The sequence below is a fragment of the Cygnus atratus genome, chromosome 14 (genome assembly GCF_013377495.2).
Source record: "Cygnus atratus isolate AKBS03 ecotype Queensland, Australia chromosome 14, CAtr_DNAZoo_HiC_assembly, whole genome shotgun sequence".
NCBI lineage: Eukaryota > Metazoa > Chordata > Aves > Anseriformes > Anatidae > Cygnus > Cygnus atratus.
The window spans coordinates 15,727,493-15,739,288 of NC_066375.1; the positions used below are offsets into that span (position 1 = coordinate 15,727,493).

The window sequence follows — 11,796 nt, forward strand, 5'->3', positions numbered from 1 at the left end:
TCTGTGTGTTTCCCTGCACCCTGCTGAGGGGCTCGTGGCTGTTCATTTCCTCATTTGTAGGTCTGTGTGCCTACTTCAAACGTGGGCGCTGCAGGGCCACTGTGCCCAGCCTGGCCCAGCCCAGCTGCAGGGAGCAGAGCCGACTGCTGGGAGGCCAAGGCCATGGCAGCGGTGCCCAGCACGGCCCGTTCTGTCCGGGCTGGGACAATAGGCAAGAAGCGGGGCTCAGCACCTGATCTGGTTTTGTTAAATCGTTTTTGTTTTAAATAATAAAATAGGCATTGATCCTGTGCCGTGAGCTGGCTAGTGTTGTTCATATTGGTCCCATGAAGAAGAAGCACCCGCAGTTCCCACTGACTACGACAGACCTTGCGGTCACTGTGACCAGGAGATTGCAGTTTCATCCCGGGAATTGGAAGGAACCAGCAGTGCCAGCATGACCTGCCAAGCCCTGGAAGGGCATGTGTGGGACCCGGGATGTCCAGTGGCTTCCCACAGTGCTCGCCTGGCACCATCGCTCCTACAGCAGGATGGATGGATGGCTTCCTGTGCTGGCTGCTGCCTGCGCACCTCAGGGGCCTCTGGACCATGTCATGACGGCAGTGTCACAAGGCTGCTGCTGTTGAAGGTACCACTGCTTATTTATGTGCTAGCACCTTATGGAATACCAACTAATTCTGCTATTTCTACCCTAATTCTTATGTAGTTTGCTCACACATGTTTAGACATAACTGCTGTGTGTCTGTAGAGTTTCTTACCCAGCAGTGTTGTACTCTGAGCCAGCAGCAGCACAAGTGCTACCTGTTTTCTGTGCAAGAAAGCCCAGCTGTTCCTCTGAGCACCTCCAGCCCTCAGAGGGCCCTGCAGGCAGTGAGTAACTCCTCAGGCTAGCAGCTGAGCACACATGCTGTACAAGCAGTATTTAGTAGTATGGGGAAGTTTAAACGTACACCATTGCAGATAGGGACATCCCATAATCTCACGGGCAGGGGGAACAGACGTTGCTGCAAGATTTGCATAGCTTCGCATCTTGTTCCTACATGATCTCTTGACCTTTTCCTTTCTCAGGGCTTTTCTGCTTTCAAAGTAAAGTGATCCTCAGGGTAGTCTGTGGATGACACTGCCTTATCCTACTGTTTCTGACTTGTGCCATGGGGACAAGGACCACTCCTTTTCCCTAAGAATAATCCTTTACAAATGCACATTTTATGTGGGGAGGAAGAGTACAAATCCTATGGCTGAGACACGTGGAAGTGAGGAAAGAGGGTTATATGAGTCCCACAAGATCAATGGCTTTTGTGTTCAGGGGAAAGCTCAAAACTCAGGGAGAATCAGGCCATTACATTGTCAGTGGTCCTCACAGTCTTTCAGCAGCATTGACCCAGGCAGCTCCCCCTCACCTACTGCCACTGTGTAGGACAGGGGAGCCCGCACCCAGCATGCCACCCAAGGCCGTGTGCTGCCATCCCCACCCTGCTCCTGCACTTGGCACCCTCAGCCTTTGCCACCGCCTTGTCTCCAGTGTAGAGACCCAGAGCCTGCTGATCCTGGCCTAGCTAGACAGAGGAATTTCTCCAAAGACAGGAAAAGGCAGAATTTAGGTACATATTCAATCACCCTGGCAAAATGCCAGGAGGTGCTAGTCCAGAGCAGGTCTGTTCTTCCCTAGATTCATCCTTGGAAACTGATCTGAAACTTAAAAACTCGGAAGAAATATCACAAAGCAGATAATAGACATGAAACTTAAGAAACCTGAAATTTTGTTAGGTGACAAGCGACCGAAACCTTGGTCCTCCACTGGGAAGTGCCATTAATGGCAGGCAAATTACTTAGCCCTGCCTCAGATACTTTGCATGCAGAGCCAGGTTACAGGAACCACATACCACAAAGTAATTTGCATTGGGACTTTGAAGCATGTGAGATGCTATCGTGCTTTCGCTTACCGTGAGATAAGAGCATGCACAACAGGCGGTACCTATGAGGAGCTTAAGCTTCCTTAATCACACCGATCTCTTAAACTGTCATAGTTTATTCTGGGTAAAGCACTCATTGAATTACTGGGATGGTGTTTTTGTTTATTTAAATTTATATATTTTACTGTGCTGAGATAAAAGCCAAAATATGGTTTAAGTCACAAAGATCCAGATGTATCAAGTTAGTCATAGCAAGATAAAATGAGATTCTAATATAATACAGTGATGAAACAATTTTTGTCTAGCCCTGAAACACGTAAGTAATGCTTGTTTAAAAAAAAAGTCCTTGACTTCGGGTGTGTCTTTCATATAAAATCCTCTCAAGTGGTTTCATCCCACCTGGGCACTGTATAATGTTTTAGCATAGTTGTAAACAACAAACACTTGGAATTGGCTATACAAATGCACATATATTTATATATACACATGCAAGAACTATATTTCTTGTATTTCTGGATGACCATCAATTCACTTTCAGATGTATTTATTATTACTTATGAGCTAGTCAAGGCAATGTAGTGACTAATGTACAGGTAACTCCAGTCTAAAAGTGCTCATAACCTACAGATCGATTTGACTTGCAAATTAATAAATGTTTGGAGCCTGTCACAGGCTGTGTTAAACTTCCAGTTTGAGCTAAACCTCTACTCTGAGACAGACAAAGATAGCTGCAAGTGGAGCTTGGCTTGTTTTTTCATATATCCTGTCACAGTTGATGATGTTTAGACAAAGTATTTTGTGTTCTTGTGAAGCAATTCTTAAACCAAGCTTTCAGATTTGTTGATCTTGTTTTTAATTGAACAGCTCTCAGTTTATTAATTATCACAGAGCCCTTTACTTATTCCCATTTTTTACACGGGAAAACAAATTAAGAGGGTTTGCTACATAAAATAGCTTAAAGTGGTCACCCATGATATTCCTATGCATATATATTCAGAACTTGCTCCTCAGAAACCTATGCAGAATTTTTTTTTTTCTTTGAAGTCAGAGACAAAAACTAGGAAATCAATCACTGAGTCTGCAGTGCTGGAAATAGAGAATTATAAATGTTCATTTCCTCAGCACAAGACTGGGTCTGGGTGTTTTCTGCCTGTTACAAGACAGCAGGAATTGGGCATCTGTCAGTCTGTAGACTTTCCTTTTTTTGATGTTCGAGGTGGTATGTGTATGTTTATTACTGACACATCCCAGAGACAGTAGATCATTTCTGTTAAAGTTAAAAGGTATGTAGGAAACATAGTCAAGAGTGCAAGCCCTGGAAAAAAAAAATATCTCAGGATTAAGGTACTGAAAATCTCATTGCAGATCTGTTTTTCCCAACCCTTCCAGAGATGCCAGTGAGACACTGCATAGATCACTTTACACAAAACATTCCACACTGTATGGTCTGGTACAGGCAGGAAATTAAAGCCTGTATCTTACAATCAGTGTGTGTATTTCTGAAAGGGCACAATTCGCTTCCAGGTAGCAGCTAAATTTTTGTATTTCCTAATATATATGTAAATGTCTGTGTTTAAGATTTCAGTTGCAAGTTATAGCGCAACGGAAAGCTACGAAGCCACATCAAAATTTCCCCAGAACACCCCAGTGGACTTTCCACAATTACATACAATTTACAGGAAGACACGAAGTATGCAGCTTTGTTTATACATTTGTAACTTCCTCTAAAGAGCAAGAAGTAAGCATTAAAAAGGCTTGAGTAATTTTTTCAGATGCAGACATTTGAGAAATGAAACATGATAAATGGGCAATTGTATCCGCAGGAGAACTTTAGCTTCATTTTACATATATATATATATATATATATAGTGTGTATATATATGTGTGTGTGTGTGTGTGTAAATACATATAGAGAGATACATATCCTTCTATGACATGTTTTAGAATGAGACCTAACAAAATACCAGGTGCTCAAAGCAGATCGCAGAACCCTTAGCAAGGCAACTGGGCTTCATTATAGTGCACAAAGAGGTGGTCAGCATGTGGAACGAAGCTCTGCCTGGCCCTAGCGAGCAGGAACTGAGGGCAGGTCTATATCTGCAATCTTCCTTTAGTAGGGCTGTAAAAAAAAAAAAAAAAAAAAAAAAAAATCCTCCCCTGCAGAAGTTTCTTGTGACCAGGACTAAGCTAAGGTGGTAAAAGGGTTTTTTTGGTATGTGTGGAGAGCAGAGGATGAGGAGGTGGTAGTTCCTGTTGCCACACAGTAACAGCGAGCACAGCTCTTGTCCAGGAAGCTGATCTAGTCTCAGATCGTTTTGCCAAGGGTTGCTTCAGCGAACAGTTCTGCTGGTGCAGCTCCAGGCACATTGATGGGGAAACTTCAGCTTTCAAGAAGGAACCGATAGCCAAATCCTCCTTCTGGACCACAGCTCTTAGAGCCATCTTAGATCTGAGTAACTGATGTAACTGTGTGGCATTCTATCACAGAAGGAGGAAATGGATGCCTGCTCTGAGTTTTTGATGTAAAACTTTTCCGTTGTGAGCAGCAAGCAAGTCCTAGCCAGGTCCACTGCTGGCAGCGGGGCATGCAGTGGCAGCCCTGGCACAAAACCTTCCTCATGATGAGCAGAAGCTTTTGGGGTCCAGGCCCCAGCAAACAAGTGGAACAACATCCTAAAGTTGTGTGAGCACTTCCAGCCCCTCTCAGGAAAAGACAGCACAACATTTTTGAGCTCCCATCTTTATTTACTAATAAAGCACACCCCCGTGCCCTCCCCACGTGGGAGGCTTCTTAGGCCAGTGGCATCCTGGCTTGCATCAGGAGTAGTGCGGCCAGCAGGAGCAGGGAGGTGATGGTTCCCCTGTGCTCTGCTCTGGTGAGGCTGCACCTCGAGTGCTGTGTTCAGTTCTGGGCCCCTCACTACAAGGACATCAATCAGTCTGTCTTTCTCTCAATTCCCCCTTTTCTTTTTAATCTAGCAGCTCCTTGACAGATTATCCCGTTTCTATCTAGAAAATACTTCCCTTCTTCTATCCTTTGCCTCAGCCTGTGCTTCTTCCATTCCTTGTAGCTACACCCGGTTTGATGACATAGGAAAAGGAAACAGCATAAAATACAGAATATAAAAATCCCAAGAAATAAGATAGCAATGCAAGCGAGGGAAAGCTGCTTGATCCTAAAATTAGGCAACTACCTGATAAGCTTATCCCAAATTTCTGTAAAACCCCACATGGTATCATCCATCGATGCTAGATGGAAGTGTTTTGATTGTTCCCAAACTTTCTCAAGATCTGTCTCGATTCTTTTGTCTTGTTTTATGTATGAGCAGCAACTTTGATTACAGTGCACACTCTGCCTTCTTTGGCCATCAGCAAGTCTAATGCCATTTGATTTTGCAGTACTACAGTACTTTTAGAGAGCTCACTTCAACCTGTAATGCTCTCAGTGCGTCTATGGTAAAATTGTCTTTTTTCTCCAATGTGGCAGAAATATTTACTAATGCCTTTTCTAATACACTCACTCCCGAAGACAGAATGAGCCAACGCACAAAGCTGTGATAACCCGTTGGCCTATCGACTAGTGGGTTGGAAGGCGTCGTTTAGTCCTTTTCCACAATGTCCTTAATAATCCTGCTGGTGGCCTTGTCTGATTAAACACTATGCTCTGAGGAATAACATACCCCAAGGTACAGGTCCCATCCCAGTGGTCTGGCAAGGATTTTCTGGCATGGCCATCCCCACATAACCACCATAATCCATCCGGTACACAACTATAGGAGTAATTGAGTAGTAGTCCTGCCATGATTGGTGCCGGACATCCTGAAGAGTTTGACTGGGTATCCTTGCTGCATATGGTTGCTCCATTAAGAGCACTTAATTTGAAGTGTCCCACTCTTGGGGCAGTGTCATTCTTCCTTTGTATAAATATTGTTTTCCCCAGTTCCTGTAACTCAAATTTAAGAGAATGAATGCTATTGTTTCCGCAAGTGTAAGATGGCACCGGGGTTCCTCTAGCTGGTAAGGGGGATGAGAAGGCCCAACAAAGGGTCTCCCCATTTGGAAGTTTGCTTAGTTGCTGTCCTGGAGGGCAGGATTCCCCCACCCTCCAGAGCAGGCTTTCCCCAGTAGGCAGAGTAGAATTTTTTAGATTGTCATATGGCCAACTCCAATTTGCATAGGACACTGGAACTCCGAAAAAGGGAGATTCCATATTCCCTCTGGGAAGGGCTGTGCATGTCCAGCAAGAGGATAGATTTAAGGCATTCACCATTCCCTCTGTGTTGTTAAAATGTAAATTTCCCTCCCATGCCCTGGCAACCCCTAAGCCCCATACTACAAATAAAACATTAATCATTCTGTTTCTTGAGCGATAGTCAGAGCGGTCCTGTTTGCTTAATTGTCCAGGGTGGCTTCTGTGCCTTCTTAACCCGGGTGTGATGAATCCAGGGAGCTTGTTCTTTTATCTTGATAGCAGTGTGAGAAGTCAGCAGCACTTGGAACGGGCCCTCCCACTTAGGTTCCAATGGTGAATCTGAGAGGGATTTAACATACACATAATCTGCAGGCAATATGTTATGTATAGGACCATCTAGCCCCCTTGCCCTACTCCCTAGGACCAGCTTCTCAGCTTCTCATAGTTGTTTCTGTAAACTTATCAAGTACCCTGTTAATACTTCACATCCCACTTGACTAGAAACCCCCTTCTGCACCGGATATGGTCTCCCGTATAAAACTTCAAATGGACTTACCCCTTCTTTTGCTCTAGGTTTTGTGCAGATTCTTAAAAGCACCAATAGCAGGGCCTGTGGTCAAGGCATCCCAGCCTCTTGTCCTAACTTAACAACTTGGAGCTTGATTAAATGGTTCATCTTTTCCACCTGACCACTTGATTGAGGTCAATATGGTGTATGTAATTGCCTATCTATCCCCAGCAATCTTGTTATCTGTTGCACTATCTTGGCGATAAAGTGGGCTCCTCTATCCGATGATATTACTGCTGGGACTACAAACCGTGGTACAATCTCCTGCAGTAATATTTTAGTTACTTCCTTGGCTTTACTTGTTCTGCAAGGGAATGCTTCTGGCCAGCCTGAAAAGGTGTCTGTCAAAACCAACAGATACCAAAACCCTCCTTTTCTTGGCAGTTCTGAAAAATCAATCTGCCATTGCTGCCCAGAGTAATTTCCTCTCCCTATCTGGCCTAACGGAGCCCTAACACCTGTCTTAGGGTTATTTTGTAAGCAGATCTCGCACTGTTGCATTACTTGTCTAACAGTGGTGTACAAATTCCGTGCAACTATCCGTTGGTTTAGGTATTTATACAAGACTTCTGCAACCCAATGGGTCTTTCTATGTTCAGACATTACTACTGACCACAGAAGAGCTAAGGGAACCACAGTTTTATTCTGTGTGGTGGCCCATTTCCCTTTTTCTACCTTCCCTTCTAAATACTCTATCAATTTCAGATCCTCCTTAGAATATTTAGGCTCGCATTCTGTTTGGATTTTACCGTCTGGGATCAGAGACTGTATGTCTGCCTCCCCTTCCTCCGCCACCCTTTTGGCCTCTTTGTCTGCCAGAGCAGTGCCAACTTCCTCTTTCTTTCCATGTAGCCCCGTGGGCATGCACTACTCCAAAAGCATATTTTGAGTCTGTCCATATGTTAATTTTCTTTCCTTTTGCTAGTTCCAAAGCTTGGGTTAAGGCTATTATTTCTGCCTTTTGTGCTGAGGTGTTGGAGCCAAGGCTTCCTGACTCGATTACCTGGTCAGTAGTTGTTACCGCATATCCTGCTCTACGTGTGCCCTGTTGCACGAAGCTGCTACCATCAGTGTACCAGGTGTCCTCAGCATCCTCCAACAGTTCTTCTTTCAGGTCTAGATGGCTCAAATACACAGCCTCCATCATTTCCAAGCAGCCATATGATACTGGTTCTCCAAAATTTCCACCAAGAACGTGTGGAGCTCCTTAACTGTTCATGGCTCAGGAGTCTGGCAAATGGCTCCTTTCCTTGCCGTTCCCAGGGTTCACGGCCCAGCAGTGATTTCATATCCCAAATAGGTCACCGGTTGCAAGGCAATCTGGGCTTTCTGTGGAGAGACTCGATATCCATTAAGACTGAGGAAGTTCAACAAACTAACTGTCCAATTTTCTCATTGTTCCTTTTCACTAGTGGCTATCAGTAAGTCGTCTACATATTGTAGTAGCACCCCTTTCCTGGGTGGGTGCTCCCATTGTTCAAGATCTTTTGCAAGCTGATTCCCAAGAAGAGTGGGACTATTTTTAAACCCCTGGGAGAGTACAGTCCATGTTAGTTGTGTTTTTCTTCCTGAATCAGAGTTTTCCCATTCAAATGCAAAAATAGGCTGACTGTCTGAGGCAAGGGATAGGCAGAAGAAGGCATCCTTTAGATCCAACACGGTAAACCAAGCCAATTCATCAATTAATTTTAAGAGCAAAGTGTACGGATTTCTCACCAATGGGTGCAAATCTTCAGCTATTTTATTTACATCCCTCAAATCTTGTACAATCCGATAGTTCCCATCTGGTTTCTTTACAGGCAGGATAGGAGTATTATATTCTGATTCACATTCTTTTAGCAGCCCAGTTTTGATAAATCGATCAATTCTCGGTTGAATTCCCTTTCTGTCTTCAATCCTTAAGGGATAGTGCTTTATCCTTACAGGTTGAACCCCTGACTTTAACCTAATTACTATAGGGGGTGGTGGTTTTGGCTTGTCTGGGCGTTTCAGTAGCCCACACCCTTGGATAAACCTGGTTTTTAATCCCCTTTGGTACCCCTGTCTGAGCTGGGACGCTGACAAGAGCTAAACTTAATATCTCTATTAATTGGTCATCGTTTACCTTAAACTCATTTTTTCCTGATTCAAATTTTATTTCTGCCCCCAATTGCTCTAGCAAGTCCCATCTCAGCAGAGGTTTTGGAGAGTTCAGCATGTACAAGAATTTGTGTATTCTCACTTGTTTTCCCGATGTATATTTTAGGGGTTTAAGGAAATATGCCTTTTCACTCTGGCTAGCTGCTCCTTTTACAGTAACAAAATCATCATCAAGGGGGGTTAGGGATGTAACAGTGTAACAGGATATCTGTTGCTGACTGACCTATGAATAATGAAACCAACTGCTGTATTCCCACTTTGGATCTGGGGTCTAGAGGAGTATGTCTCCTCATAGTATCCCGCAATTTATCCAGGAATTCTGATGGTGATTCCTTATGTCCCTGCCGTACAGCATACAGGGTTGACCAGTTTATAGCTTTTGGAATCGCCCTCTCCATTGCTTTCGCAACCCAATCCCTATAATCATCTAACGTCCCTCGCTCAGCCATTCTGTTTGGATCCCAATGGGTGTCCTGTAAGGGAAAATGTTCCTTAACATCATCCCCTCCCATCTTATCTTGGGCCAAATCCAGAGACGTTTTAAGAATTAACTGTTTTTCTGTTTCGGTCATATGGTCCAATAGTAATTGTATGTCACCCCAGTCGGGCTCGTGCTGTTTGATTAGAAATTGGACATGGCAGGCCACTCCCAGAGGGTCATTACGATACCCTTTCGCCACCCCCTTCTAAGTTTCTAAGTCAAAAGAGGAAAACGGTACTTTGATAAGAACCGGTCCCCCTTCCGGTCCTACCGCTTCCCTTAGCAGAGCTTGAATTACCCCTTGTTGTTTTCTGGTTCTTGGTGCCGTGGGACTGCCGGGACTGCCAGGAGGTGTTGGGGAGCATCCCTCCCTTTCAGGCTCATCTCCTGGTTCTCTGGCTTAGGGAGGGGGCGTAAAAATCAGTAAACTCCTCAAAGTCAACTCCTCATCTTTTTCTGATTAGTGCAGCGTTGTCCTATACTGCAACCTGAACAACAACATCTGAGCCCTCCCTTATTTTCCTTCTCTAGGGCTAGGACCATGGGATCTTGGGGCACTCCTGTCCCACATTCCTGTTGCCATTCAGGATGGTTTTGGAGAGTGAAAAACATGTCAGCATACGATACTTCCCACCTCAAAAATAACATCAGCTGTAATATGCTGTTGTCACCTTAGCTGTTCCCCCTGTCGGTGGCCACTTTTCCCTGTCCTCTAATTTGTACGGGGGCCACCGATTACTTAACCAGACTTTTCTTGTTTACTGTTCCCCCTGGTTCCCCCACTATTTCCTGCCAATGTGACAAAATGCACCGCAAGGGAGATCTTGCGGGAATCTCCTTACTGGACTTAGCTCCCACTTTACTTCACGTGGTCCCTCTTGAAGTGGCCAAGTTTTACCGCAAATGTCACGGTGACAGTCACCATGAGTCTCAGCGGGAGACCTTGGCCTTCACCTGTCTGTGTCAGTCTGGAATAAGTTTTGACGAGTGAGGACTTATACAATTTTCCAAAAATTATAACAATAATACCAAGTAACAACAGTAATGAAAATAACATAGAATTAACTTTCTCTTCATCCATCTCCGGCCGGCCTCCTCGCAGAGTATGTGGGACTGCAGATTGAGGCCTCCACACTGGCTTCGCAGCTGTGCTGCCTCTCAGTCACACAACATAGTCAGTAGTCACAAATATTCAGAATTAGCACAATATACACAGCACCGACTTCTTACAACAGATGGCAAGGAGTATGGCTTGCACACAACCCATTCTGGTCACTATGGCCAGGAGCTCCCAAGTAGCCACATAAACCTTTTACCACAACTTCCCGGGGAGTCAAACCCCAGTCCTTAGGAGTAAGCACTAAACACTGCTACCTTGCATAGGACGTCTCCTTTAGGACTTACGGGTCTCCCTTCCCATATACGTACCTGGGCCACTACCAGCCTTCTCCTTGCCTTAGCCCACGGTGGTCGCTCAGGGACGGGGCCTCCGCCGGGAAATCCCCGGGGCTCGCCAAGGAGGGTCCCTACCCTAACCGACCCCGATGGACCTGTAAGGAAGGTCCCAGCTGGGGTGCCAATCGAGTTGGGGAAATCAGCCCCTATAGCCTCGGGACGGTTATAAACCAGGAATGTTTATCCAGCGCTACGCACACACGCCGGGCGCCATGGGGCTAGCTCCACCTAGCTTGCGCGCTCAGCACCGTTAGGGATAAACATATAGACATAAAAGAACGGGAGGAAGGGCATATTACAAATAGTTCCGGGGTTTGCACCGCCCTGCGGTCCGGCCTCTGCGCATGAGCAGGGTTTGGTGGTGGTGGGCTCTTGAGGGCGGTGGGGATGGAGGCTGCGTGCCTTCCTCGGTACGCACACCTTTGGCTCACAATGTCACGTTGTGCCGAGCTGGTAACCACAGAACCAGCTTTATCCAGATGAGTTCCGTAGGTAGACAAGAGAGATGCTCAAATAATGTTTGTAAAAACGGGGAAGTCTTTTTGCTTAAGCAAGCATTGCCGCGTCCCTTTTGCGCGTTCGGCCGGTACGCGCAGGGCTGCGCAGCAACGCCTTGCTCAGTGCGGCTGAGCGATTCGTCTTTAAGTCCCTGGGGGTGGTCAAGGAGAGCGGACGCGGTGCTTAGGGACGTGGCTCAGCGGATGACACTGGTGGAGGGGCGGCTGGACCAGGTGGTCCCGGAGGGCTTTCCCAGCCCTAACGGCCCAGTGCGCCGCAGCCGCCTCAGCGGTCCCGGCCCCGCCCCGCCCCGGCCCCGCCCCCCGAGCTCACTCCAGGCCCCGCCCCCCGCAGGCCGGCCCCGCCCCCGCCGCCGGCGCCTTCCCTCAGGCGACTCGCGCCCCGCCCCCCCGCGCGGCGGTGGCGCCTCCCGATTGGCGGCGGGGCCGTGGGGTGACGGGGCGGGGCGGGGCTGCCGCGGGGGCTGCCGGGAGCTGTAGGCGGAGCGCGGCTCCCCGCGGACTGCGGCTCCCGGCGCGCAGCGCGGGGC

At 46.7% G+C, this 11,796-nt stretch overlaps 1 long non-coding RNA gene across 2 annotated transcripts; it reads right to left on the bottom strand.

Moving 5' to 3' along the window:
• Nucleotides 1-4,642: 4,642 nt before the first annotated feature.
• Nucleotides 4,643-11,257, bottom strand: LOC118256139 (uncharacterized). 2 transcript variants are annotated; one of them, XR_004781151.2, is made up of 3 exons: nt 10,722-11,257; nt 7,677-9,692; nt 4,643-6,444 (listed from the first exon to the last, which is right to left on the bottom strand). It is a non-coding gene; the product is annotated as an uncharacterized LOC118256139 (long non-coding RNA). The 2 variants fall into 2 exon arrangements; XR_004781150.2 differs by having other exon boundaries at nt 7,677-8,002; nt 10,722-11,253.
• Between the last annotated feature and the right edge of the window lie 539 nt (nt 11,258-11,796).